This window comes from Toxorhynchites rutilus, chromosome 3 (genome assembly GCF_029784135.1).
Source record: "Toxorhynchites rutilus septentrionalis strain SRP chromosome 3, ASM2978413v1, whole genome shotgun sequence".
In the NCBI taxonomy this organism is placed as follows: Eukaryota; Metazoa; Arthropoda; class Insecta; order Diptera; family Culicidae; genus Toxorhynchites; species Toxorhynchites rutilus.
In genome coordinates this window covers 116989220-117013300 of record NC_073746.1, presented here as the reverse complement: position 1 = coordinate 117013300, position 24081 = coordinate 116989220, and positions in this window count along the sequence as shown.

The window sequence follows — 24081 nt, the reverse complement described above, 5'->3', positions numbered from 1 at the left end:
TCTTTTTCCTTTCCAATCGTGCTTCATTGTATTTCGCTGCTGCTCTGGTTGACCGTTTTGGTCGGTACGATTTGAGGAGCACAAAATGGACCAATCAGAAATGGGCACATAGTGCATTTTGACAATGCTTGATATTTCACAATTATTCAATTATTTATCTCATGAAAACTGAAATGTTATTCATTATGATAGATGCGTAGATATATTTCCTATCAATTGATGCAAAAACCTTTGCGATCTATTGAGAAATGCTCGAGTTATAAGCGTTCCAAATCTTGCATTTTTTCCTACTTGTTCAGTGCCTAGATTTTCATTTCACCCCCTATATCTTCCGGTTAGACGTAGTCCTACGTCAAAACAACCATCACTAAATTGAAAAACGAGAGAGGCGATTCATTGCAAAGCGCTGAACAAATCGAGAGTCACATGTTAGCATATTTTAGAGGACTCTACACAGCAACAGAAAGAAGAGAAGAAGGGGGCGATAGGTTCGAATGTGACAGAGCGATTCCTGAAAATGACGAAGCAAACACGGCGTTGATGGCAGACATAACCACCGCCGAGATACTCCATGCGATAAAAACTTCGGCAGCAAAGAAATCGCCCGGTGCAGATGGTTTACCGAAAGAACTGTATCAGAGAGCTTGTGGTGTGATACATAGAGAGCTAAATCTAGTGCTCAACGAAGCTATGACTACCGATCTGCCCGTAGAGTTCGTAAGTGGAACCATCGTACTCGTAAAAAAACGGAGCGGAGAGGATACTGCAAAAGCGTACCGACCGATAACACTGTTAAATGTGGATTTTAAAATCCTCGGTCGAATAATGAAAACACGACTAGAACACGTGCTTGGAAATCATCGTTTACCGTGCGAAGTGCAGAAGAGCTGCAACCCTGGCCGCTCGATATTCGAAGCCACGCTGTCAATAAAAGACCGGATAGCCGAACTCACTGCGATAAAAAGTAGAGGGAAGTTAATCTCCTATGATTTAGACCACGCGTTCGATCGGGTCTCACACCGTTTCCTACACCGTACGATGCTAGCTCTTGGAGTAAACCAGAGCTTCGTCAACCTTATGCAACGTATTTCCGAGCGTGCCACGTCACGCTTGTTAATTTTTTTTTATTTAAATCGTTTATTTTTACAGGCTCAGTTACATAGGTTTAAAGGAGCCGAACTCCTTACTGTATTGTTACTAGTATATATACATTTTTCCTTAATTCTAATGTTAATAATATAGGAAACCGATTACTCGCGGTCAACTCGAGTTTAGAAGGGTGACATATTTTCTTCAGGAAAAGGAGGGGATATGAGGATATGTTGACAATGATCACACTCACACTCTCAATCACACTCATCACACTCAATTCTTAAACCTATCTTATATCTAATATGTATTTACATTTCATCTTATTCTTAAGAAGGGATCCGATCTCTCACAAAGGAAAAGGAAAAGGAAAAACTAAGGGTATAAGGACAATCACACACGAAGATCGATAGCTTTAAGGAATACATATATTTGGGACATGTAATCAAGGTCTAACCGAGCCAACACATCTCTCACCGGCACCATGGGCTGCCTTCCTCGGGCCCGAACTAAATTCGATCTGGCGACAAGATACAGCTCGCACGACCAAACAACGTGCTCGATGTCGTGGTAACCTTGGCCACAAACACAAAGATTGTTGTCGGCAAGATTAATACGAAAGAGTAGCGCATCTAACGAACAGTGATTGGACATGAGTCGGGAGAAGGTGCGAATAAAGTCCCGACTCAAGTCCAGACTTTTGAACCATGGTTTAAGGCTAACCTTAGAGATAATCGAGTGGAGCCACCGGCCCAATTCATCTTCGTTCCATTTGCGTTGCCAGTTAACTATGGTATTTTTGCGGACTAAAGAATAAAATTCATTGAAGGCGATTTGACGCTGATAAATATCGCCTTCAATTGCACCTACCTTTGCTAATGAGTCAGCCCTCTCATTGCCCAGAATTGAGCAATGTGAAGGGACCCAAACAAAGGTAATGACATAACAACGTCTGGATAAAGCACTCAAAATTTCTCGTATTCTCTCAAGGAAGTACGGCGAGTGCTTTTCCGGCCTCACTGAACGGATAGCTTCGACAGAGCTAAGACTATCCGTTACAATGTAATAGTGTTCAACAGGTCGTGAGGCGACGCTGTCCAGCGCCCAATGTATTGCTGCCAATTCAGCAATATACACTGAGCAAGGATTCTGAAGACTGTGTGAGGTGCTGAAAAATTCGTTGAACACTCCAAATCCTGTGGACTCGTTTATAGTGGACCCATCAGTAAAGTACATATTATCACAATTGATACCCCCATACTTTTCATCGAAGATCGTTGGAGCGATCCTCGATCGTTGGTAATCTGAATATCCATGGATATCTTGCTTCATGGACAGATCAAAATGCACAGAGGAATTGATGTAGTCAGGGAAACAAACACGGTTGGGAATATACGAAGAAGGATCAACCTGCATGGAGATGAATTCATGATATGAACTCATGAATCCGGAGTGAAAATTTAGCTCGATCAGCTGCTCAAAATTTCCGATCACCAATGGGTTCATGACCGTACACCGGATGAAGAACCGAAGAGATAATAAATTGAAGCGATCTTTTAGTGGGAGTAGGCCTGCCAAAACCTCGAGACTCATGGTATGCGTTGAGGGCATACATCCCAACGCGATACGGAGACAAAGATACTGAATTCGCTCGAGTTTAATGAGGTGTGTTTTGGCAGCTGATTGAAAACAGAAACTGCCATACTCCATCACTGAGAGAATAGTTGTTCGATACAACATTATAAGATCTTCGGGATGGGCTCCCCACCAGGTGCCGGTAATTGTACGGAGAAAGTTTATTCTTTGTTGGCATTTTTTACTCAGATACCTAATATGGGCCCCCCAAGTACATTTGGAGTCGAACCAGACCCCAAGATACTTGAATGACATAGCATGAGTGATCGGTTTACCCAAAAGTTGAAGCTTTGGTTTTGCTGGTTTATGCTTCCTAGAAAAAACCACCATCTCTGTTTTCTCCGTGGAGAATTCGATCCCTAGCCCAATGGCCCAGGTTGAAAAATTGTTCAAAGTATCTTGTAAGGATTCTTGCAGGTCGGATTCGTTTGATCCTACGACAGACACCACTCCATCATCTGCAAGTTGTCTTAGGCTGCAATTTTGTGTAAGGCAATTGTCAATGTCGCTTACGTAGAAGTTGTACAAAAGGGGGCTTAAACATGAGCCCTGGGGGAGTCCCATGTAAGAGACCCGACTTACTGCCGAATCTCCGTGAGAAAAGTTCAAATGTTTCTCACAAAGCAAGTTATATAACATATTATTCAATAGAGGCGGCAGACCCCGAGATTGTAATTTGTCTGACAAAACCTCTATTGAAACAGAATCAAAGGCCCCCTTTATGTCCAAGAATACTGAAGCCATTTGTTTTTTTTCGGCGTAAGCCATTTGAATTTCTGAAGAAAGCAACGCAAGACAATCATTCGTCCCCTTGCCCCTGCGGAACCCATATTGTGTATCTGAGAGTAGGCCATTCGTTTCAACCCATCGATCAAGGCGTAACAAGATCATTTTCTCCAACAATTTCCGTATACAAGAAAGCATTGCTATTGGGCGGTACGAATTGAAGTCGGACGCGGGTTTTCCGGGTTTTTGAATAGCTATAACTCGTACTTGTCTCCAATCATCTGGAACAATATTATTCTCCAGAAACCGATTGAATAAATTCAACAAGCGATGTTTCGCCACATCAGGGAGGTTTTTCAGCAAGTTGAACTTAATTCTATCCGATCCCGGAGCAGAATTGTTACATGAAAGCAGAGCAAGAGAGAATTCTACCATCGAAAACTCGGAATCAAGATCGCACCTATCATGTGGTATATCTCGAACAATTTTTTGCACAGGAGCGGAATCGGGACAAACCTTTCGTGCAAAATTAAAAATCCATCGATGTGAATATTCCTCGCTTTCATTGGATGAAGAGCGATTTCTCATGTTTCGAGCCACTGTCCATAATTTTTTCATTGACGTTTCTCGTGACAAACCTCCCACGAAATTTCGCCAATAAGCACGTTTTTTCCCTTTGATCAAGTTTTTAAATTGATTTTCAAGGTCCAAATACGTTTGAAAATTCTCAATGGTTCCACGTTTCCGAAAAGCTTTAAATGCATTCGATTTATCTCCATAAAGCTTGGAACACTGGCTATCCCACCATGGATTGGGAGGCCTTCGACGAATAGTGGAACCTGGGATGGGTTTCGTTTGAGCGCGAACCGCGCTGTCATAGATCAAACGAGAAATGAAGTTATACTCCTCCAATGGAGGCAAACCATCTCTGGAATTGATGGCTAGAGCAATCGCGTCCGCATATTTTTTCCAGTCAATGTGTCTTGTGAGGTCGTATGCCATGTTTATTGATTCAGAAGAATTCAACCCATTGGTGATAGTAATTTTGATTGGCAAGTGGTCACTACCGTTGGGATCCTGGATTACATTCCACTTGCAATCTAACGATAGTGAATTCGAGCAAAGCGAGAGGTCAAGAGCACTTGGGTTAGCAGGAGGTTTAGGTACACGTGTTGTTTCCCCAGTGTTCAAAACGGTCATATTGAAGCTGTTACAAAGGTCATATATCAACGACGAACGATTATCGTCGTACGGTTCTCCCCAGGCAGTTCCGTGAGAGTTGAAGTCTTCCAAGATTAATCGTGGCTCAGGAAGGAGTGAGCACATGTCAACAAGTTGCTTGCGGCTAACCGCAGCTCTCGGAGGCCAATACAAGCTGACAATACAGAGGTCTTTGCCTCTGATGTTTGCATGACAAGCAACAGCTTCGATCCCTCCAATAGATGGAAGGTCAATTCGAAAAAATGAGTGGCACTTATTGATCCCCAATAGTACCCCTCCGTATCTGTCATCGCGGTCCAAGCGTATTATATTAAAATCGTGGAAAGAGAGATCATTTTGAGAAGAGAGCCAGGTTTCGGATAGAGCAAAAACATCACAATTGAGTTTATGAATTAGAAATTTGAATGTATCCAATTTAGGGATAAGACTACGACAATTCCACTGTAAAACAGTGATATCTCCGACCTCTCTATTTAAATTAGACATCAAGAGAGATAATCATTGCAAGGAGGGGCCATGTTTGCATCAATTGCTGCAAAATTGTCTTTAGTACTGGAAGCATTGCGGTGACAATGGTTCTGATGGAGTCGGAAACATTAAAACACGTGAAGATTTGATCCACAAGGTCAGACAACTTTATAAATCCCGATTGGGAAGTTGAACTTGACGGAAAAACAGGGACAGTTGGGGTTTTTGATGTCCCCTCGAGTGCTGGGTCGTTCGAAGGTGAACTATTACCACGGAGGCCAGGAGGGACCTGATTTTGCTTATCCGCTGCACTCGATTTTTTGGGCAAACTAACAGGGGGTATCACCGGAGGGACTTGTCCTTGAACTTTGGGAGTGGTCACATTTTTGCGCCGGGGATTCCCTTGAGAAATAAACGGCGTGCCCCCGTTAGCTGTATCCGCTTCCATTTCGTCAACTGGCAACGTAGCGAAGACATTGTGTGTATTGATTGGTTGTTGTTCTTGAGCCAGTGGAGAAGCGCCCTTCAAAATTTCTGCGAAAGTGCGTTTAGAGCGTTCCCTCAAAGAGCGCTTCTGTTTCTCCCAGCGAGCCTTGTATGTTTCACAAGCTGAGAGCACGTGTGGGGATCCTCCGCAATATGGACACTTATGCTCAGTCGCACTGCAGGATTTCCCCTCATGTTGTTCTCCGCAAGTGGCACATCGTTCTTTATTGGCACAATAAGCAGCCGTGTGACCAACTGACTTGCACTTTACACAAGTCATTGGCTTTGGAATAAAAAGTCGCACGGCTAACCTCAATTTATCTACCATCACGTAGTCAGGGAGAGCTGAACCAGCGAAGGTGACTCGAAACGAGTTGGACGGCGTAAATTTCTTTTCTTCTCCTTCATGGGAGACTGTTCCGAGCTGGCGGCAACCCAAGATCTTAACAGTTGTCGAGGGCAGTTTTTTAAAACGGCCGGTACCTTCACTCGTAATGTATTCGCACGTCAAGCCCGTTTCGGTTATCACACCCTCAATTTCGACTATGTGAGAGGGAATGTAGACCCGATACTCAATTGTAAAATGCTGATCGACAACAATCTTGTTTGCGTCTTTTCGATCATTCACGACAACTCGCAATTTGTTTGGTCTAACCTTCGAAATTTCCGAAACGGAGGTATACCTTGCCAGATCTTTCGCGATCTGCATGACTCTCAACGCCTTTCCATTTGGCTTAGGCCTGGAGAAAACAACCCAGGGACCAGTTCCGGGCGCATCTTCTGGATAGACCTTTACACGGGGAGTGGGAATAACAGAGGGGGAAGGCGAGGACGGGGATTGAGAGTGGGAAGGCGAAGGTTGAGAAGAAGCGGGAAGAACAGAGGGAGAAGACGAGGTTGAAGGTAGAGTGGGATCGTTAAGGGCAGATGGGAGATTTGCTAGTTTTTTGGAGGGAGGCTTGGTAGGGTTAGCTGACTCGTCCCCAGAAGAAGTATCTTCCGTATTTGGAACACGTTTGAGTGACTTTTTTTTATCCGTTAGGAGGGAACTAGAGTCAGAGACCTCCATATCCGAAGGTCCCCCACTCTCTGCCATTTTAAATTTTCACTTATATTCTAAGTATTTTTTTAAACAATATTTCACAATAAAATAATTCACAAAAACAAACAAAAAAAAACTTATAATTAATAAATATTTTCTCTCACTATATTCAATCTTATTCACCTATGAACGCACTCCAGTGCAGATGAACGGGAGCGTGCTGAAAGCTCGTTGGTGGTGGGAATGTGCCTACGACACCACTACACACAGTCGTCGGTGAAAGCTTACCCGCACTGTCACTGTTGGCACGATGACTCGGCGAAATCTCCAATGTCGGCGAAGCAGCGACAAAACAAAAACCAATGCTTGGCTTTCCGAGGATGAAAGCCTCTATCCACTTGCAGGCAGGGCACTTCACTCACTATCCAGATAGCGAAATGAACTCTTCAGCGGCAAAAAAACAACAATCACGCTGTAACCGATAACGGAACTTGGACGCGACTTTCCTTCGTCTGGTTACTACGGGCAATCGGCGAAGAATGGCGCTTGTTAATAAACGGACATCTCTCACAAGAATTTCCCATCGAAAGATCGGTGAGGCAAGGAGATCCGATGTCAATGATACTTTTTGTACTCTATCTCCATCCGTTACTTACACGACTAAAGCGAATCTGTGACGGAGATTTATGTGTTGCTTACGCAGATGACATCAGCGTAATTGCGACATCTACAGATAAAATCGAACGCATGAATGAGTTGTTCAGCCGGTTCGAATCGGTTGCAGGTGCGAAATTGAATAGACACAAAACGACTGCGATTGATGTGGGAATGATCGACGAAAATCGGTTGGTTGTGCCGTGGCTTCAGACAGGAATGGTGATAAAAATTCTGGGGACAATGTTTACAAATTCAATACGAGCAATGATTAAACTGAATTGGGATGCGGTGGCTGCGCGTATAACGCAAAATATCTGGCTGCACTCGCTTCGGGCTCTCACACTTACACAAAAAGTGACTCTGCTAAATACGTTCGTGTCATCGAGAATGTGGTATCTAGCATCAAACATTGGACCGAATAATGTCCACATAGCAAAAATCACGTCTGCTATGCGGTCATTCCTGTGGAGAAGTCTACCAGCACGTGTCTCGATGCAGCAACTAGCGCGTAGTAAAGAAAACGGTGGATTGAGCTTGCAGCTACCAGCGTTTAAATGCAAAGCGCTGCTCATCAATCGACATCTTCAAGAGGTCGACTCGATGCCATTTTATAATTTCATCCGAACTCGATCAAATCCTCAGATAGCAAATATGTCTTGTCTAAGAGAAATAGTGAAACAAGTACCCCTCCTTCCACTTTCACTCCAACAAAACCCATCCAGTGAGCTGATCCACCGTTTCTTTATTGAGAAAACAGAACTTCCAAGAGTGGAAATAAATTACCCAGCAACGAATTGGCGTCGAGTGTGGAGAAATATATCGTCGACAGGACTATCCTCGAGCCAAAGAAGCTCAATGTACCTTTTCGTGAATGACTGTGAAGACTGTTGAACATCATGCAGCGTGCAGATGGATCTAACTGCCTTCACTGTAATGCGGCAGTGGAGACTATTGCCCACAAGTATAGTGAGTGCCCGCGTGTGGCAGCAGCGTGGACCTTCATTCAACGAAAGTTATCTACCGCACTTGGCGGTTGGCAGAGACCATCATTCGATGAAGTGATGCGTCCAACACTAAAAAATATTGAACACAATAGACGGAAAATGTTCCTAAAAACAACAATAAATTATGTTAATTTCGTGAATAAGGCTGACAATAACGTTGATGTGAATGCGTTAAACTTCTATTTAATCATAAATGAATAAGGTTTTATTTTTAAAAAGCTGAAATAATTATTGTATAAAAAAAAACATGAAATAAACAAAACTATGACTATCAAAAAAAAAAAAAAAAAAAATTACACAAACTGCAAGAAACCCATGTGGAGGAAATGCGGAATCACAAAGCGCAATTGGCTGCTTTGACTCAGCAATATTAGAAGAACAAGGAACGCTCAAAACAGCCGAATCCGTCATTACAACATCCAACTGGTGCCATCAAAAAGAACTACGATACTGTACAAGTTTCTGTCCTGTCCCAGAGTGAGAATAAAGAAAAGCAAACTAAGGCTTCGCCCAAAGGATCAAAGAATACTGCAAGGATTCGCGAGCTAAAACGTAAGGCGTTAGAGCAGCGACAGGCATATGAACGAACCACACAGATGTGTGCCTTTCGCAATGACGAATTGTTGGATCGACTCGAGCGATGTCTGTACGATCGCGCGCTCAGTGCTGTAAAGAGCTTACTGTTGCATCCAGAGAATGTGCCTGTTATTATCCAACGTTTAAAGATGCTTTTCGGCAATCCAGAGGTGATCATCGAAGCTATGGTTGAGCGCATCAGGGCCTTGCTAGCACCAAAAGCGGATAGACTGGAAACGGTTGTAGACTTCGGTGTTGCCGTACAAAATCTTTGCGCTACTGTAAAGGCGTGCCAAATGGAGGAGTGTCTGTACAACGTGGCAATAGTACAAGAGCTTGTGGACCACCTCCATGCTGCGATAAAAATGGATTGGGCATTCTATCGTCAATCGAAGCGAATAGTTTCTCTTACGGATTTTAGTGATTGGATTGGTCAACTATCAGATGCTCTGAGTAAAGTAACGCGGCCAAGTACGGTTGGTAGATTCACCAAGCACTCAGACAAGCGCAATCGGAAGGAAGATGCATATTTGAATATCCACACGGAGGCAGTTGAGAGCAAAGATGGACAAAAAGCATGCTACGCTTGCAACAAGAGTTGTTCAACACTAGATAAATGTGAGAACTTCCTGAAAATGAACACACAATCACGTTGGACGGTTATCAATGAGAGAAAGTTGTGTAGAAAATGTTTACAAAAACATTTCAAGTCTTGCGAAGTGAATACTCCCTGTCAGCAGAACGGATGTCCCTTCTTGCACCATCGGCTCCTGCATGATGATCAACGACATAAGCAGCAAACGTCATCTTCTGATCAAGCCAATTCGCTAAATTGATTCACACCATCCTGTAATACCCATCATTGTTGCATTGGTTCGGTTTTGTTGAAGTATGTGAAGGTCACGATTCAAGGAAAAGGGAGAGCCATAACAACCTACGCGTTCCTGGATGACGGGTCAACATGCTCATTAATGAAACACAGTCTTTGGAAAGAACTTGGAATATCGGGTGAACAATTTCCGCTCTGTATCAATTGGACCAGTGGTCAAGCCAGGTACGAGTCCAACTCTGTGAAATGTGTAATAAAACTATCCGGAGACCGACGTTGTAGAGAACGGAACTTCTCATGCACCGTTCATACTGTAGAAAGTCTTCAGCTCCCGGCGCAGAGCGTTTCGATGAGCGATATTTCAGAGCATTATAGTTATCTTGAAGGACTACCATTTCACTCATATACAAACGTTCAACCACGTATCATTTTGGGCATGGACAATATAAGATTGGGGCACCCGCTAGATTCAAGAGAAGGCCAGGAGAACCAACCGGCTGCTGCATTAACTAGACTGGGATGGATTATCTACGGTCCTTGCTCGGTCACTGATGAATCTGAGGAAAATGACATCAAGGACACCTACAGTTACCACATTTGTCAGTGTGAAGCACTTCACACCACCTTGAAAGATTATTTCTCGCTGGATAGCCTTGGGATACAGACTAATACCAGAGTACTGATGTCCAGGGATGACGAGCGAGCACTGGAGCTGCTTAAGTCAGGAACGATCCGGAAAGGTTTGCGATGCGAGTGTTCTCTGTTGTGGAGATATGATGATGTTCAGCTACCCAACAGCAGACCAATGGCTCTGAAACGCTTCCGTTGTTTGGAGAAACGAATGGAACGTGAACCGGAAATGGCTGCTGCCCTTCGAGCGAAGATTAACGATTACGAGCAAAAGGGATATGTTCAAAAATTGTCGAAGACAGACGAGCTGTTACCGAGAAGACGAGTTTGGTATTTACCAATTTTCCCAGTAACAAATCCTAACAAGCCAAACAAGTTGAGAATCGTATGGGACGCCGCTGCCAAAGCGCACGGTGTATCGCTGAATGCCTTCCTTCTCAAAGGCCCAGATCAACTGAAATCTCTTCCTGCCGTTCTCCAACGGTTCCGAGAGTTTCGTATTGATGTCTCAGGTGACGTACGCGAAATGTTCCATCAGGTTCTGATAAACGAAGAGGATAAACATTGCCTGAGGTTCTTCTGGATAGGCGACTCTTGAGATTCGCACCCATCAGTATACATGATAAATATACATGTTCACCAAGTTGTGCCCAATATGTAAAAAATCACAACGCCGAACAATTTTCTCAAGAAATGCCTGAAGCTGTAGATGCCATAATAAACGACCATTATGTGGACGATATGCTTTCTAGCGTCGAAAGTGAGGATGAAGCCGTAAAATTAGCTACGGATGTTCGTTATATACATGCTCAGGCGGGGTTTGAGATACGAGGATGGCTATCAAATTCAAAAACTGTACTTACAGCGATGGAGAGTCCATCGATGTCAGAAAAAGATCTTAATATAGTATCTCAATTGGCCCCTGAAAAGATTCTCGGGTTGTGGTGGAATACATCATCAGATACCTTCACCTTCAGATTGCCTTCTCGGTTGAGCAAGGAACGAAGCGCGAAGTATTGCGAGTTCTGCTGACAATCTTCGACCCTTTGGGGATCCTGGCAAACGTACTTATGTACCTAAAGGTCCTTTTGCAAGAGATATGGCGCAGCAGAGCGAACTGGGACGATCCGATAGGTGCTGAGCAATTCGCAAAGTGGCGTACGTGGATCGCCGTTTTGCTTCAGGTAGAAGAGGTCACCATTCCTAGGTGCTACCGGAATCAAACCTCGTCGTCGAAGGAATCTAATACTGTTCAGCTGCATATATTTGTGGACGCGAGTGAGAATGGATTTGCGGCAGTTGCCTACTTTCGATACGGGGAGCAGGGAACCATAGAATGTGCCTTCGTGACAGCAAAAACACGGGTGGCAGCATTGAGGTTCGTATCGATTCCCTGTCTCGAATTGCAAGCGGCTGTAATAGGAGCGAGATTGGCAAAATCGATCGTTGACCAGCACCGAATAACTATTCAAGAGCGTTTTTTTCTGGACAGATTCGAAAGATGTCATTTGTTGGCTGGATTCTGACCATCGGTGTTACAGTCAGTTTGTTGCCTTTCGAGCGGGAGAAATACTTGAAAACACGGAGTTGTCTGAATGGCAATTCCAACGAGACAAAATGTAGCCGACGAAGGAACAAAGTGGTCAAGAAAGCCGGATTTGTCTCCCTCCAATCGATGGTTCTGTGGACCTTCATTTCTCTGGAAATCACGGAGTGAATGGCCAGCCATACGACAAAGTTGTGGGATGTCATCGGAAGAGTTAAAGCATGTAGTGAGCCTACACTTTTCCAAAGAAACCATTGTTAATTTCGAAAATTTCTCCAGTTGGAATCGTCTTTTACGTGTGATCGCATATGTTCTACGATTTTTACGTAACATTCAAGCAAAATTAAGAGGATGCTCTCCATCAGCGGGAGTTCTTGCTAGTGAAGAACTTCGAGACGCAGAATGGTGTATCTATAAGCAGGAGCAAGTAGCTAATTACGGTGAGGAGATAGCAATTGTTACCAAAGCAACCGAATCAAAGCTGGGAACATACAAATTTCCGAAGAGTAGTTCGCTTAAAGGTCTGTCGTTGTACATTGATGAGCATGATTTATTGCGAATGCGAGGCAGAGGACAACTATGCGCTTACGATGGACCGTATGGTTCCAATACAATTATACTTCCGAGAGACCACCCCATTACGGCACTCTTAGTGCGTTCATATCATGATCGATATCATCTCCTCAACCATGAGATTGTCGTAAATGAGCTGCTTCAAAAGTATAGGATTTCCAGATTACGTAGATTATGTCAAAGGATAAGGGGCGACAGTCAGGTTTGCAAGAATGTGAGTGCGCATCCTGAATCCCCAACGATGGCTAATTTACCGCCTTGCAGATTAGCCCTTTTCATATACAGGAGTGGACTATTTTGGTCCTATGAACGTTGTAGTTGGTCGCCGCGTTGAAAAACGATGAGGTGTACTTTTCACATGCATGACCGTTCGTGCTATTCATATTGAGATTGCACATACGCTCAACACTGACTCATGCATCATGTCCATAAGCAACTTTATGGCAAGACGTGGGACACCCTTGTAATTATTTAGCGACCGAGTAACTAATTTCGTGGGCGCCAATCGCGAGTTTCAGGAAGCTTTTCGAAAGATTAACCACGACGAGCTATTGGAAAAAACAGTATCTAGTAATTTAAAATGGTCCTTCAACCCGCCGAGTTCCCCTCATATGGGAGGTTCTTGGGAACGGCTGGTGCAGTCGGTCAAGAAAATCCTGAATAGAATGAATTTTCCTCGCCACCCAACAGATGAAGTTCTGAGAAATACATTCACTGAAATTGAGAACATCATAAATTCAAGGCCATTAACATACATCCCGGTTGATGATGAGAATGCCCCCGCGTTAACACCGAATCATTTCCTTATCGGTTCATCAAGTAGGTGTAAACCATTAGTCTGCTATGACGATACATCTGCTACATTACGGAACAATTGGAAGACTTCACAGGTGTATGCGAATCATTTCTGGCAGCGATGGGTTCGCGTATATCTGCCAACAATCTGTCGTCGAACGAAGTGGCATCAGCCCACGAAGCCTATTCGAGTGGGAGACATCGTTGTGATCGCAGATCAAGATCTCCCGCGTAACGTGTGGCCAAAAGGACGAGTCATTGCTGCAAAGAACAAAGATGGTCAGGTTCGAAGTGTCACTGTTCAGACGAGCCAAGGAATATACGAAAGACCGGCAGTGAAGATTGCGGTTTTAGATGTCGGAGCGAACTGGGGGGGGGAGTGTTACGCCCTTTGGCAACCAAGCTCCTCCATCAACAACACCCGAGATCAACAACGGATTATAATCGTTTGACAGATAATACATCTCAAATTTAGAAAACAATAGAGAAGGTTTGGATAGGGCGAATTCTTGAAATTCACCTGAAATTTTTATATTATTGTTGTATTAATATTGGAATTACATAGAGAATTGGATCAAAAGTAATAACGAGTCCAATTAGCTTCGAAACTGAATCGAATTCAGTGAATCTTATTTTTACAACCAGGTGAATTTCTTAACCAATACATTTCATTTAGTTAACCTTATACCTAATGTACTTTAATTGAAGCTACTATAGATATTCAGAAATAGATTGAATCGAGTACCAAAAATCAGATAACTTAAACGAGTAAATTACGCACTAAACGTGAGTAAATATAAATGCAATTGCTAAACAAATTAGGCTAAACCTATATGTACAAACAATTACAGGGAAAATTTAACGTCATAATAAATTCTGTTAAATTTACGGAAATTGTTTCGATTAATTCGCAACAAATTAAAATTTCCGTTTAATTATCTGGTTGAAGATGTTATCCAGAAACACCGGCGCGACGAACAAGCCAGATAAAGACAGGAAAAGTTCTCGGGGGGCGAATGGAGCAAGTTGTGGAGAATGTGGAGAGTTGGACCATAGCAGAATGGTCCAATGTGACGAATGCGATAAGTGGTATCACTATGAATGCGTTAATGTCACCGATGATATCCAATACCATGATTGGAGCTGTAGACGGTGTGTAGCACAGTTCCTCGATGTAGGTCAAGTCTCCAAAAATCAATTACGCTGAGCGTTAGCGCTCAACTTTCGTGCTGAGCAGACGCGCTTTGATATCGCTTACACGAAGGTCGATCTAAAACTATATTCGAAGTAAATACAAGTTTTTCTCACATTGCAACGGTGAGCCGTTGTGTGTCATCGCGTGAGGCGACTCTGTGATGAACCGCCGCGAGAACACGTTTCGCATTGAATATGCGAACCTACCAAAGAAACCAGACTATCCAAGAATTCACGAATTCTGTGGTACAGTACTCGGGTTGAAGCAAGGAGAAGTCACACGTATACAGTGCAGTAGAACACAAGGATGCGCATTCGTAAAGGTCGTCAGTCCAGAGCTAGCGAAGAAAATTTGCGATGAAAACGATAACAAACACGAAGTAAATACAGATGGGAAGAAGTACCGTCTACGCATTACGATGGAGGATGGAGCGGTCGAGGTAAAAATATTCGATCTGCCCGAGAGAGTCACCATCCAAAAAATTGCTGAATTCCTGAGCAACTTCGGGGAGGTCATATCCGTACAAGAGCAAATATGCGGCTCTGATTTATACTTCCCGGGCATAGCCACTGGTATCCGTGTTGCGAAGATGGTAGTGAAGCGGAACATTGAGTCGTGGGTAACGATAGATGGCGAGCGCACTCTCCTGTCGTACTTCGGACAACAACAAACCTGCCGTCACTGTCGCGACTTCATACATAATGGAGTTACGTGCGCCCAGAACAAAAAGCTGCAAGTGCAGAAATCTTATGCTGATGCTGCGAAACAGCCTGCCCCAGCAACGCGAGCAACAAAAAAATCAAAGCTGCCGACACTAAACCAAAGACTGTCAGAGTCTGCAAACTCGATGCCACCACCGAGACAAAAACAACAGCTACTGAAACCCCCTTCGAGCTCCGTAGATGTGGAATCAGACCAATCGGCACGACACGCCTCACCTAGCAGAATTCAGCGTTCGGAAAGTGGGTCATGGAACGAGGCACAAACTCAACGACCCCATACTAGCAGCGCATTATTTCAAAAATCTAGCAACGAGAAACACGACGGTAACGAAACAGATACTTCGTCGACTTCAACTACCAGCCGAAGCGCCAGCTTCACCGCAAATATATCCGCTTTTCCCGCATTACTAAGTGCGACTCAGCCATCGGATTGTGGATCACTGAACGTTATACAGGTTCAAAGACCCCCTGCTAGTGGCGGAGTGGTACGCAAAACTGCTAGTGGCAAATCCGATGGCCACGAAACTGATTCGTTATCCACCTCAGCCAGTAATCGAACACTTCGAACACGACCGCCGGGTAAGAAACGGCGAGAAGAGAGCGACGACGAGCGGGGTGAACCGACACAAAAATGAGTCGTTTCGTCAGCTATAACATCGCGACGCTTAATATAAACACGATAACAAATCAGACCAAACTTGACGCTCTCCGAACTTTTGTTCGCACGATGGAACTTGACATCGTCTTTCTTCAAGAGGTGGAGAACGAGCACCTAACTCTCCCAGGATATAAAATTGTGTGTAATGTGGACCACGCCAGAAGGGGGACAGCAATAGCTGTAAAAGAACACATCCAATTTTCGCATGTCGAAAAGAGCCTGGATGGACGCCTCATCGCACTGAGAGTGCAAAACACGACACTTTGCAATATATACGCACCATCGGGAACAGCCATGCGGGCTGAGAGAGAGCGTTTCTTCAACGGTACGATCGCATACTATCTCCGACACAACACCGAGCACGTGATTCTCGCCGGAGATTTCAATTGCGTACTCCGACCAAACGACGCCACACACTTAAACACGAGTCCCGCTCTACAAGCGACGGTGCGGCAACTACAGCTGCACGATATCTGGGTTAGGCTCTATCCCACAACCCCTGCGCCCACGTATCCAGGCTCGATCGCATGTACGTCAGTAATGGACTCTGTGAGCAACTGAGGAGCGCCGCCACTCATGTATGCTCTTTCACAGATCACAAAGCTCTTACAGCGCGAATATGCCTCCCCGAACTCAGCAATGCACATGGCCGGGGTTTTTGGTGCCTCCGCCCTCATCTTCTTTCAAATGAGAACATCAACGAGCTTCAGATTCGGTGGCAGTTCTGGACTCGGCAAAGAAGAAACTTTCCCAGCTGGATAACATGGTGGCTAGCTTGCGCGAAGCCAAAAATCAAAGCGTTCTTTCGTTGGAAGTCCCGAGAAGTCTACAACGAATTTCAGACAAAACATCAACGATTATACGTGCAGCTTCGTCTCGCATATGACGAATATTTTCGAAATCCTGCCATGATAAACACGATAAATCATATAAAAGCTCAAATGCTGACGCTGCAGCGTGAATTCTCAAAAAGCTTCATGAGAATCAACGACACTATGGTAGCTGGCGAAAGCATCTCCACATACCAGCTGGGAGAACGAAGACGAAAAAAAACAACCATCACTAAATTGAAAAACGAGAGAGGCGATTCATTGCAAAGCGCTGAACAAATCGAGAGTCACATGTTAGCATATTTTAGAGGACTCTACACAGCAACAGAAAGAAGAGAAGAAGGGGGCGATAGGTTCGAATGTGACAGAGCGATTCCTGAAAATGACGAAGCAAACACGGCGTTGATGGCAGACATAACCACCGCCGAGATACTCCATGCGATAAAAACTTCGGCAGCAAAGAAATCGCCCGGTGCAGATGGTTTACCGAAAGAACTGTATCAGAGAGCTTGTGGTGTGATACATAGAGAGCTAAATCTAGTGCTCAACGAAGCTATGACTACCGATCTGCCCGTAGAGTTCGTAAGTGGAACCATCGTACTCGTAAAAAAACGGAGCGGAGAGGATACTGCAAAAGCGTACCGACCGATAACACTGTTAAATGTGGATTTTAAAATCCTCGGTCGAATAATGAAAACACGACTAGAACACGTGCTTGGAAATCATCGTTTACCGTGCGAAGTGCAGAAGAGCTGCAACCCTGGCCGCTCGATATTCGAAGCCACGCTGTCAATAAAAGACCGGATAGCCGAACTCACTGCGATAAAAAGTAGAGGGAAGTTAATCTCCTATGATTTAGACCACGCGTTCGATCGGGTCTCACACCGTTTCCTACACCGTACGATGCTAGCTCTTGGAGTAAACCAGAGCTTCGTCAACCTTATGCAACGTATTTCCGAGCGTGCCACGTCACGCTTGTTAATTTTTTTTTATTTAAATCGTTTATTTTTACAGGCTCAGTTACATAGGTTTAAAGGAGCCGAACTCCTTACTGTATTGTTACTAGTATATATACATTTTTCCTTAATTCTAATGTTAATAATATAGGAAACCGATTACTCGCGGTCAACTCGAGTTTAGAAGGGTGACATATTTTCTTCAGGAAAAGGAGGGGATATGAGGATATGTTGACAATGATCACACTCACACTCTCAATCACACTCATCACACTCAATTCTTAAACCTATCTTATATCTAATATGTATTTACATTTCATCTTATTCTTAAGAAGGGATCCGATCTCTCACAAAGGAAAAGGAAAAGGAAAAACTAAGGGTATAAGGACAATCACACACGAAGATCGATAGCTTTAAGGAATACATATATTTGGGACATGTAATCAAGGTCTAACCGAGCCAACACATCTCTCACCGGCACCATGGGCTGCCTTCCTCGGGCCCGAACTAAATTCGATCTGGCGACAAGATACAGCTCGCACGACCAAACAACGTGCTCGATGTCGTGGTAACCTTGGCCACAAACACAAAGATTGTTGTCGGCAAGATTAATACGAAAGAGTAGCGCATCTAACGAACAGTGATTGGACATGAGTCGGGAGAAGGTGCGAATAAAGTCCCGACTCAAGTCCAGACTTTTGAACCATGGTTTAAGGCTAACCTTAGAGATAATCGAGTGGAGCCACCGGCCCAATTCATCTTCGTTCCATTTGCGTTGCCAGTTAACTATGGTATTTTTGCGGACTAAAGAATAAAATTCATTGAAGGCGATTTGACGCTGATAAATATCGCCTTCAATTGCACCTACCTTTGCTAATGAGTCAGCCCTCTCATTGCCCAGAATTGAGCAATGTGAAGGGACCCAAACAAAGGTAATGACATAACAACGTCTGGATAAAGCACTCAAAATTTCTCGTATTCTCTCAAGGAAGTACGGCGAGTGCTTTTCCGGCCTCACTGAACGGATAGCTTCGACAGAGCTAAGACTATCCGTTACAATGTAATAGTGTTCAACAGGTCGTGAGGCGACGCTGTCCAGCGCCCAATGTATTGCTGCCAATTCAGCAATATACACTGAGCAAGGATTCTGAAGACTGTGTGAGGTGCTGAAAAATTCGTTGAACACTCCAAATCCTGTGGACTCGTTTATAGTGGACCCATCAGTAAAGTACATATTATCACAATTGATACCCCCATACTTTTCATCGAAGATCGTTGGAGCGATCCTCGATCGTTGGTAATCTGAATATCCATGGATATCTTGCTTCATGGACAGATCAAAATGCACAGAGGAATTGATGTAGTCAGGGAAACAAACACGGTTGGGAATATACGAAGAAGGATCAACCTGCATGGAGATGAATTCATGATATGAACTCATGAATCCGGAGTGAAAATTTAGCTCGATCAGCTGCTCAAAATTTCCGATCACCAATGGGTTCATGACCGTACACCGGATGAAGAACCGAAGAGATAATAAATTGAAGCGATCTTTTAGTGGGAGTAGGCCTGCCAAAACCTCGAGACTCATGGTATGCGTTGAGGGCATACATCCCAACGCGATACGGAGACAAAGATACTGAATTCGCTCGAGTTTAATGAGGTGTGTTTTGGCAGCTGATTGAAAACAGAAACTGCCATACTCCATCACTGAGAGAATAGTTGTTCGATACAACATTATAAGATCTTCGGGATGGGCTCCCCACCAGGTGCCGGTAATTGTACGGAGAAAGTTTATTCTTTGTTGGCATTTTTTACTCAGATACCTAATATGGGCCCCCCAAGTACATTTGGAGTCGAACCAGACCCCAAGATACTTGAATGACATAGCATGAGTGATCGGTTTACCCAAAAGTTGAAGCTTTGGTTTTGCTGGTTTATGCTTCCTAGAAAAAACCACCATCTCTGTTTTCTCCGTGGAGAATTCGATCCCTAGCCCAATGGCCCAGGTTGAAAAATTGTTCAAAGTATCTTGTAAGGATTCTTGCAGGTCGGATTCGTTTGATCCTACGACAGACACCACTCCATCATCTGCAAGTTGTCTTAGGCTGCAATTTTGTGTAAGGCAATTGTCAATGTCGCTTACGTAGAAGTTGTACAAAAGGGGGCTTAAACATGAGCCCTGGGGGAGTCCCATGTAAGAGACCCGACTTACTGCCGAATCTCCGTGAGAAAAGTTCAAATGTTTCTCACAAAGCAAGTTATATAACATATTATTCAATAGAGGCGGCAGACCCCGAGATTGTAATTTGTCTGACAAAACCTCTATTGAAACAGAATCAAAGGCCCCCTTTATGTCCAAGAATACTGAAGCCATTTGTTTTTTTTCGGCGTAAGCCATTTGAATTTCTGAAGAAAGCAACGCAAGACAATCATTCGTCCCCTTGCCCCTGCGGAACCCATATTGTGTATCTGAGAGTAGGCCATTCGTTTCAACCCATCGATCAAGGCGTAACAAGATCATTTTCTCCAACAATTTCCGTATACAAGAAAGCATTGCTATTGGGCGGTACGAATTGAAGTCGGACGCGGGTTTTCCGGGTTTTTGAATAGCTATAACTCGTACTTGTCTCCAATCATCTGGAACAATATTATTCTCCAGAAACCGATTGAATAAATTCAACAAGCGATGTTTCGCCACATCAGGGAGGTTTTTCAGCAAGTTGAACTTAATTCTATCCGATCCCGGAGCAGAATTGTTACATGAAAGCAGAGCAAGAGAGAATTCTACCATCGAAAACTCGGAATCAAGATCGCACCTATCATGTGGTATATCTCGAACAATTTTTTGCACAGGAGCGGAATCGGGACAAACCTTTCGTGCAAAATTAAAAATCCATCGATGTGAATATTCCTCGCTTTCATTGGATGAAGAGCGATTTCTCATGTTTCGAGCCACTGTCCATAATTTTTTCATTGACGTTTCTCGTGACAAACCTCCCACGAAATTTCGCCAATAAGCACGTTTTTTCCCTTTGATCAAGTTTTTAAATTGATTTTCAAGGTCCAAATACGTTTGAAAATTCTCAATGGTTCCACGTTTCCGAAAAGCTTTAAATGCATTCGATTTATCTCCATAAAGCTTGGAACACTGGCTATCCCACCATGGATTGGGAGGCCTTCGACGAATAGTGGAACCTGGGATGGGTTTCGTTTGAGCGCGAACCGCGCTGTCATAGATCAAACGAGAAATGAAGTTATACTCCTCCAATGGAGGCAAACCATCTCTGGAATTGATGGCTAGAGCAATCGCGTCCGCATATTTTTTCCAGTCAATGTGTCTTGTGAGGTCGTATGCCATGTTTATTGATTCAGAAGAATTCAACCCATTGGTGATAGTAATTTTGATTGGCAAGTGGTCACTACCGTTGGGATCCTGGATTACATTCCACTTGCAATCTAACGATAGTGAATTCGAGCAAAGCGAGAGGTCAAGAGCACTTGGGTTAGCAGGAGGTTTAGGTACACGTGTTGTTTCCCCAGTGTTCAAAACGGTCATATTGAAGCTGTTACAAAGGTCATATATCAACGACGAACGATTATCGTCGTACGGTTCTCCCCAGGCAGTTCCGTGAGAGTTGAAGTCTTCCAAGATTAATCGTGGCTCAGGAAGGAGTGAGCACATGTCAACAAGTTGCTTGCGGCTAACCGCAGCTCTCGGAGGCCAATACAAGCTGACAATACAGAGGTCTTTGCCTCTGATGTTTGCATGACAAGCAACAGCTTCGATCCCTCCAATAGATGGAAGGTCAATTCGAAAAAATGAGTGGCACTTATTGATCCCCAATAGTACCCCTCCGTATCTGTCATCGCGGTCCAAGCGTATTATATTAAAATCGTGGAAAGAGAGATCATTTTGAGAAGAGAGCCAGGTTTCGGATAGAGCAAAAACATCACAATTGAGTTTATGAATTAGAAATTTGAATGTATCCAATTTAGGGATAAGACTACGACAATTCCACTGTAAAACAGTGATATCTCCGACCTCTCTATTTAAATTAGACATCAAGAGAGATAATCATTGCAAGGAGGGGCCATGTTTGCATCAATTGCTGCAAAATTGTCTTTAGTACTGGAAGCATTGCGGTGACAATGGTTCTGATGGAGTCGGAAACATTAAAACACGTGAAGATTTGATCCACAAGGTCAGACAACTTTATAAATCCCGATTGGGAAGTTGAACTTGACGGAAAAACAGGGACAGTTGGGGTTTTTGATGTCCCCTCGAGTGCTGGGTCGTTCGAAGGTGAACTATTACCACGGAGGCCAGGAGGGACCTGATTTTGCTTATCCGCTGCACTCGATTTTTTGGGCAAACTAACAGGGGGTATCACCGGAGGGACTTGTCCTTGAACTTTGGGAGTGGTCACATTTTTGCGCCGGGGATTCCCTTGAGAAATAAACGGCGTGCCCCCGTTAGCTGTATCCGCTTCCATTTCGTCAACTGGCAACGTAGCGAAGACATTGTGTGTATTGATTGGTTGTTGTTCTTGAGCCAGTGGAGAAGCGCCCTTCAAAATTTCTGCGAAAGTGCGTTTAGAGCGTTCCCTCAAAGAGCGCTTCTGTTTCTCCCAGCGAGCCTTGTATGTTTCACAAGCTGAGAGCACGTGTGGGGATCCTCCGCAATATGGACACTTATGCTCAGTCGCACTGCAGGATTTCCCCTCATGTTGTTCTCCGCAAGTGGCACATCGTTCTTTATTGGCACAATAAGCAGCCGTGTGACCAACTGACTTGCACTTTACACAAGTCATTGGCTTTGGAATAAAAAGTCGCACGGCTAACCTCAATTTATCTACCATCACGTAGTCAGGGAGAGCTGAACCAGCGAAGGTGACTCGAAACGAGTTGGACGGCGTAAATTTCTTTTCTTCTCCTTCATGGGAGACTGTTCCGAGCTGGCGGCAACCCAAGATCTTAACAGTTGTCGAGGGCAGTTTTTTAAAACGGCCGGTACCTTCACTCGTAATGTATTCGCACGTCAAGCCCGTTTCGGTTATCACACCCTCAATTTCGACTATGTGAGAGGGAATGTAGACCCGATACTCAATTGTAAAATGCTGATCGACAACAATCTTGTTTGCGTCTTTTCGATCATTCACGACAACTCGCAATTTGTTTGGTCTAACCTTCGAAATTTCCGAAACGGAGGTATACCTTGCCAGATCTTTCGCGATCTGCATGACTCTCAACGCCTTTCCATTTGGCTTAGGCCTGGAGAAAACAACCCAGGGACCAGTTCCGGGCGCATCTTCTGGATAGACCTTTACACGGGGAGTGGGAATAACAGAGGGGGAAGGCGAGGACGGGGATTGAGAGTGGGAAGGCGAAGGTTGAGAAGAAGCGGGAAGAACAGAGGGAGAAGACGAGGTTGAAGGTAGAGTGGGATCGTTAAGGGCAGATGGGAGATTTGCTAGTTTTTTGGAGGGAGGCTTGGTAGGGTTAGCTGACTCGTCCCCAGAAGAAGTATCTTCCGTATTTGGAACACGTTTGAGTGACTTTTTTTTATCCGTTAGGAGGGAACTAGAGTCAGAGACCTCCATATCCGAAGGTCCCCCACTCTCTGCCATTTTAAATTTTCACTTATATTCTAAGTATTTTTTTAAACAATATTTCACAATAAAATAATTCACAAAAACAAACAAAAAAAAAACTTATAATTAATAAATATTTTCTCTCACTATATTCAATCTTATTCACCTATGAACGCACTCCAGTGCAGATGAACGGGAGCGTGCTGAAAGCTCGTTGGTGGTGGGAATGTGCCTACGACACCACTACACACAGTCGTCGGTGAAAGCTTACCCGCACTGTCACTGTTGGCACGATGACTCGGCGAAATCTCCAATGTCGGCGAAGCAGCGACAAAACAAAAACCAATGCTTGGCTTTCCGAGGATGAAAGCCTCTATCCACTTGCAGGCAGGGCACTTCACTCACTATCCAGATAGCGAAATGAACTCTTCAGCGGCAAAAAAACAACAATCACGCTGTAACCGATAACGGAACTTGGACGCGACTTTCCTTCGTCTGGTTACTACGGGCAATCGGCGAAGAATGGCGCTTGTTAATAAACGGACATCTCTCACAAGAATTTCCCATCGAAAGATCGGTGAGGCAAGGAGATCCGATGTCAATGATACTTTTTGTACTCTATCTCCATCCGTTACTTACACGACTAAAGCGAATCTGTGACGGAGATTTATGTGTTGCTTACGCAGATGACATCAGCGTAATTGCGACATCTACAGATAAAATCGAACGCATGAATGAGTTGTTCAGCCGCTTCGAATCGGTTGCAGGTGCGAAATTGAATAGACACAAAACGACTGCGATTGATGTGGGAATGATCGACGAAAATCGGTTGGTTGTGCCGTGGCTTCA